The sequence below is a fragment of the Pieris brassicae genome, chromosome 5 (genome assembly GCF_905147105.1).
Source record: "Pieris brassicae chromosome 5, ilPieBrab1.1, whole genome shotgun sequence".
NCBI classification, from domain to species: domain Eukaryota; kingdom Metazoa; phylum Arthropoda; class Insecta; order Lepidoptera; family Pieridae; genus Pieris; species Pieris brassicae.
In genome coordinates, this window is record NC_059669.1 from 3,339,284 (window position 1) to 3,346,423 (window position 7,140).

At 30.9% G+C, this 7,140-nt stretch overlaps 1 long non-coding RNA gene across 1 annotated transcript; it reads left to right on the forward strand.

Moving 5' to 3' along the window:
- Positions 1-1,605: 1,605 nt before the first annotated feature.
- Positions 1,606-3,270, forward strand: LOC123710225. The gene is made up of 2 exons (XR_006753809.1): positions 1,606-1,991; positions 2,933-3,270. It is a non-coding gene; the product is annotated as an uncharacterized LOC123710225 (long non-coding RNA).
- The last annotated feature ends 3,870 nt before the right edge of the window (positions 3,271-7,140 follow it).

Sequence of the window (7,140 nt, forward strand, 5' to 3'; positions counted from 1 at the left end):
AAATTTCGGAATTTTCAAATTTCGAATGTCATTTTCAGTTAATGATGTCGTTCAGTGATATTAGGTATTTATAAGAAATGTTACTAATGAGCTTATGTTAAAACAATTTTCATTATCGTATGTTTTACTTTGTTTTCTTATTATGTCAATCCATGGCTTAGGAAGATATTTATTAATATTGCTCGAAACTTATAACAAAAGTACCGCAAATTTCGGAATTTTCAAATTTCGAATGTCATTTTCAGTTAATGATGTCATTCAGTGATATTAGGGGTTTATAAGAAATGTTACTAGTGAGCTTATGTTAAAACAATTTTCATTATCGTTTGTTTTACTTTGTTTTCTTATTATGTCAATCCATGGCTTAGGAAGATATTTTTCTTCAATTTTAATGTGTGCCAATGACGATAATATTAGATGTACGAGCGGTTACACGGGCTTTGCGAACTAACATACTTATACATTTCATAAATAATTATCTTACTTTAATTAAATGAAAATTACCTCGTTTCCTCGTTAGTTTTATTGTCATGCTCTACGGAATATTGCCGATTCATTTGTTGCTACGGTGAAACTTAAAAAAAATCATAACCACAATTGATGAATAAATTGAAATTATCAAATTTCTTAATCAATCGATAAGGTAAACTATTTTTAGACGGCCGTTAATTTAGAGTAATATTTTTAGGATATGCAGTATACGTCCATACTCCATACCCACTTTTCAAAATCGCGTCTGTTGACTGTTTTTTTTTTTTTAAATAATTTTATGGCCTGGTAACGAGACCTTTAAGCCAAGTCTTATTTACGGTCACTAATTCACATGTTATTCTATCGTTTCACTTGTTTTCTTAAATCTTCCCCACGGTATTTTTGATGTATTTATATAATGCACTATAACACTTTTTGTTTTTGAGCAAATCACACAACTGACGGCGGGAGGGATCACTAATTTTCATTATTTCACTTGCCAATATTAGTCTATTAAAAATGAATATTTGGTTTTGGCATTTAAAAAAAGAAATGGTTGATATCTGCGATCTCGTTATTATTACAGAAAGAGCAAATATTGTTAGCTATAATATTAAGTTTAGCGAGGTGAGCGGGTGCAGTGTTATGCCCAAAGCGCAATCTGTTGATTGTGGTAACGAACTCACGATTCACGATACAGCTAGTATTCAACTCATGATGAGTTGAATACCAGGGTCTTATATGTAAATTTTCCTGTATACTACCATACCATTTTCCTTTCAATTTTTGATCTTCTTCCCATAATGTTGTCCATAAATTTTTTATCGAGTTATTGATATAATAATAATAATCAGTCATAGGAACCTGTACCACATTTCTGACATTAAGAGTGTTAATCCCTTCATATGCAGCTTTGTCTGCTTTTTCGTTACCAGTAATACCTTTATGTGAGGGTACCCACATAAAGGCAACAGTTATATCTTTTTTATGCAACCGCAAGACAGTATCTTTAATTAAATAAATAATATAATTAGTTTTAAAATTATTAAAATAAGAATGCTTAAGGCTCTTTAAAAGACTCAAAGAGTCTGTCAAAATTAGAAAATATTTCCAATATTTATAGATATTATAGATTTTAAAGCGGCAAAAACTGCATATGCCTCTGCTGTAAATATGGAGCACTTTTTATCGAGAGCAAAGCTTTGAGCAAAATCTTTTTGGGAATCATATACCGCACTTCTCACAAAATCATTGCCTTTACTGCCATCAGTGTAGATTGTATAATACTTGTTATTTTCTTCTATAAAAGCCAGTAAATCTGAATTATTTTCGATTGAATTTGATAAAATCGTAATAGGATGAGTGATACAACTGTATGAATGAGTGTAACACGACCAGTGTGAAAGTTTTTTGATGTTCGAATAATGAGATTGTATTTCTAAGAAGATCTGGCACAGAGTTGGAGATGTACCTCTCAGGAGATCATTTGGTGAAGTGAGTGGACCATCTATATTGATTGGGTGATGTATTATCCTATTTATAATTTGGATATTATTTGATGATAATAGTTTCAGGCAGTATCTTTCTGCAAGCATAAGTCGTCTCAATATCAATGGCATAATATTTGTTTCGACTTCCATGGCCCTTATGGGAGTCGAACACATTGCTCCTGATATGATCCTCAAAGCTCTGTTCTGCAATATATCCAATTTATGTACATGAGTGCTATTTAAATAAGCTAAAGAACTGTAATCAAAATGACTTCTTACAATAGATTTATATAATAATGAAAGTATTTTGGGATCTGCACCCCATGTAACACCTGCTAGATATCTTAAAATGTTAACACCATTTAATGCATTTCTAGATACATATTTAATATGTTCTTCAAATGACAATTTCTGGTCAATGATAATACCTAAAAATTTGTGTGAGGTGACTCTTTGAATGACATCACCATTATAGACAACATCCACTATTGGTGTGTCCTTTCCAAATAGTATTAAATTACTTTTGCCAGCATTTATTTTCAATTTTAATGTGTGTTGATAATAATTATTTAACTGCCTTAAGGCAGTGTTAACATTTTCAATGGCTACTGTTAAATTTACATCTGAACTATACAACACTAAATCATCTGCAAATTGAAGTATATTTACATTTTTAATATTAACATATTTACATATCTCACAAGTATACAAATTATACAACAAGGGTGATAATGTGGCACCTTGTATAGTACACCTTTTGATGCAGTTCTAGGTCCATATAAGATATTGTTATGCCTAACATATAGTATTCTGTTATTAAGGAAATCATAAATCCATTTACATAATTGTCCAGGTATACCAGAATTACTGAGTACCTTCACCAGTATGCCAGGATCCACACTGTCAAATGCACCTTGCACATCTAGAAATACACAAACTGTGTGTAATTTATTGTTCTTTACATTTTTCAGATCCGATATGAGAGAAATGAAGCTATCAACACAACTTCTTCCTCTGCGAAATCCATATTGAATGTGTGGAATGACATTATTGGATTCTGCATACCAGTCAAGTCGAGATTTCACCATATTTTCAAATATTTTTCCAATACATGATGATAACGAGATTGGACGATAAGAACTGATCTGTTCAGGTGACTTATCTGGTTTTAATATAGGTATTACACATTGAGTTTGCCATGAACTTGGTATGAGTTTTTTATGCCATAGATTATTAAGAACATTCAAAAATAGCTTTTGTACAGATTCAGATAGATGTTTTATTAATAAATATGGAAAATCATCTAAACCAGGACTAGTATTTCTTCTAGATTGTATACTCATTAGAAGTTCAGACCATGAAAAAGAATCCAATAAAAATTTAGATTGAGGATTTTCATTGTTAATATTAAAATAATTGTCTAATGAATTTGGGTCAAGTAAATTGTTACTATCTGATAACTTATCTAAAAGTGGCTCTACAAATTCATTCCTATATGATTTATTACCAATTCTGATACCCTTAAACTTTTTAATGATATTCCAAATTTTACTGATGGGTGTAGTTCTATTGAAACTATTGCAAAAACCATTCCAACTGATTATTTTTTGCTCCTTTATAGTGCGTTTTTTTAAAGCATCTAATCTTTTATAGTTGATGTAATTATATTCTGTTGAATCATTTCTATAAAATTTCAAGGCTTTGTAAGATTGTATTACGGCTTGTTCACATATACTGTTCCACCAAGGGGCTGGTGGTCTACTCCTAAAGTTAGTCCTAGTGAATCTAAGAACTGCCATGAGTTTGAGTTTATTGAGCCGGTTACAAAACTCATCATAAGATTTTATTGGACTCTCTTCGCTAACCATCATGTCATGGAAGACCAAACCAGACAATTCACTATACTTTGTCCAATCTGTTTTATCATATAAAAATCTGTCAACATGTTTATTAATTGTGTTTCTTTCAATGCACATTGTAATGTTTGTTATGGTTGGATAATGATAACTACCCATAGCATCATCATGTACTGACCATTCACAAAGAGGAGCCACACATGGACTAACAAAGCTTACATCTATTGCTGAGGGGTTGCGTGTAGGATAATTTACTGTAGTAAAGCTACCATTATTCAAAATACATAAATCACATTCATCAATTATATTATATAAGTTATTCCCTCGACTTTTCGTAGACATACATCCAAAAGCAATATGATGTGCATTGAAATCACCACTTACAAAAAGAGGCTTCGGTAATTCTCTTATAATTGTGCAATCTATTCATTCTTATACTCCTACGTGACGGAGGACAGTACACACAAAGAATAGACAGTGTAGTATTTTCTGTGTATATACTTATGGCTATAGTTTGAATATCTTCATAAAAAGTAGTATTTATAACATTGTGTTTCAAATATGGTTTAATTAATATTCCTACACCATTACGAGGATTTTTTGAATTTTTATTGTAGAAATTATAACCGGAAATATAAAAAGATTGATGGTCTTTTAACCATGTCTCATTTAGTAAACAAATATCAATATTATTTTCATTTAAGAATTTTGTAAGAAGATGTTTTTTATGATTTGCACCTTGAACATTAAATTGCGCAATACGTAGAGATGATGTTGTATATGGTTGTGTATCCATTATATTGACAAATTTTTAATAAGTATATCTTTAATAAATGTTGTAGTTATAGGCTCATTATCATTCTTATTACCTATTTGAACCAGTGTTTGTACCAGGGCCATAAGTACATCACTGTTTGCAATTATTTGTGATTTTATATCATTAATACTTACAGCCTGTGAGACAGGTTTAATATTTACAGATTTATTTACATGTTTGGGTGCATTATTTACACTAATCACTTTTTTATTTACAGGGTAGGAGCGTGGTGGAAGGGGAGGGAACTCATTGTTATCTTTTGTGCTGACAATGCTTGCATATGTTATTTTATTTTTCTTTTCTAGGATTTTATTCATTTTTATTGGACACATTTTGGATATTGCTAAATGAGGTCCACTGCAATTCACACAGCAAATCTCATTTTGTTTATTGCAGTCTTTATAAGAATGTTCACCTGAACAAATAGAGCAACACTGTTTGCCATTACAAATTTTAGCATAATGATTAAATTTCATACATTTGAAACATTGTTGGAGAGGAGGTATATATTCAAACACTCTGTAAAAAAATAAATCATATTATACACTCTCGGGTAAAGAGTTTGCCAAAAATGTGATACTAACAGTTTGTGTTCCGACTAATTCATTGCCAATTTTTTTCATAAATCTCCTAACTGCAATTATTTCATTTGTAGAAGTTAATTTCGTAAATAGTTCTTTATTTGATATACTTGCAGGCACAAATCTGATAATACCAGTTTTTTCAATTTAAGCTGCTGGAATGTATGCTTTCATATCATGTTTCTCAAGAAAATGTATATTGTGTATCAAGTTATTAGCTGTATTATGTTGTTTAAATATGACAACAATTTTATTTGCGCTAATTCGCCTTATTGCCACCACGCCTTTAATTTCGGAGAATATGTGGTTTATATATATTGGGCTTTTATTTCCCAGCCTGTCCTGAATATTTTTGTTTTCAATAAAAACCTTAAATTCCATATTAATAGAATTTTTAGGATATAGTCTTTTATAATTAGGCTTGAGATATGGGATATACGAGTCTTTCTCACCGCCTCCGCCGCCAGCATCAGAAACATTTTGGGGATCTTCGAGCCGCCGTCGTGGTCTCTTTTTTGAGTTGGGCGGGTCAAGCCCGCCCCCCTCGTTTCCTTCCATTTTTATTATTTATACACTATGTTTATATTTAATTTGTCTATTAATACTGTTATTTACAAAGAAATAATCTTTATTTTAATTAAAGTATTATTTTAGAAAAAAATAGTACCGCGCTTTTTCAATTTCCCGCCAAGAAAAAAAAAACTCTGTTAATTGCTGACCGATAAGAAATATTTCTTATGTCAATTGTCATGTCACTTTTATTGTACTATAATTACTTACTAATGACTTTTGTAATCTGTGGATTTTGTAAAAAAGATAATTCGATGTTGTAATTTAAAATGTTTTTTACGTCATAAAAGTATTAGTTACATGCAAAAAAAACTTGTAAGGAGTTTTGCATTTTCGAGATATAATCGACGTACGTCGTACTCAATCTCTAGTTACCAGGCATATGCCGTTAATTTCCCAACAATAAGCAATTAGCACCACTAGGTCACGCTTTCCAATCGGAATAGTTTCCGAAATAGCCTGGCTGGTATATTTACCCGATCGGATTAGTTGAGAATTATCTGTTAATCGTCAAAGTTCGACGATTAGTCTCAGATAGATTGAATTAATTACTGAATTCTGTTGACGGGATAAATCCGAATCAGACCGAACATTTGCTAAAGGTTGTCAGTTGTATTAATTATTTTCCGTTTGTCTTGCCATTTAATTAAAATAATGCTGTTTGCCTTTCTGAAGCGCTTAATTACTTTTGAAATAAGCTATTTATTACTCTATGCTGTGGCTTTGTGCAGATATGTCTTTTAATTTTAAATTACGGTTGTGTTTTTATTATCCTCTTAAGGATATTTCCGACATTAAAAAAAAATTAACTTCCGAATTTGGACGTTTTGTGGATGGAGTACTGCGTGAGTTGGTGATCATGGTTAAAATATACATATAATATATCCTAAAATAAAAATAGTTTATAATGTTCCGAATTTTAAAATATTTTTAATTGATGCCTTGAAACTCCTACTCTGCCCAACGGTACGGTAGATTTTTTTTTGTAACGGTTTCATTGATCTTCTTTGTTCGTTGTCATTAACTTTAAGTACTACGAATACAAATGTTTTTTTCAATCACAAGTTAATTTTAAATTCTATATTTTAATATAATATAAACGGAAAAAACCACAATACCTATGTAATAACATCGTTATCAAATAACAAACAGATTAAGTTAGACTTCATTACATTTTCATTAGCTATAAAGTGATGTTTGAAACTCGTGAATTCTCAACCATATTTCAGAGCCCATAGGTACAATTACATAGGAATAATACAGTAAATTACATAGCAACCATATCTAAGCGCGCAATTAAATATGATTTATAAGCCGTGACTCCTGAGTTAAGCGTACTCATTTGAATCGGGGCC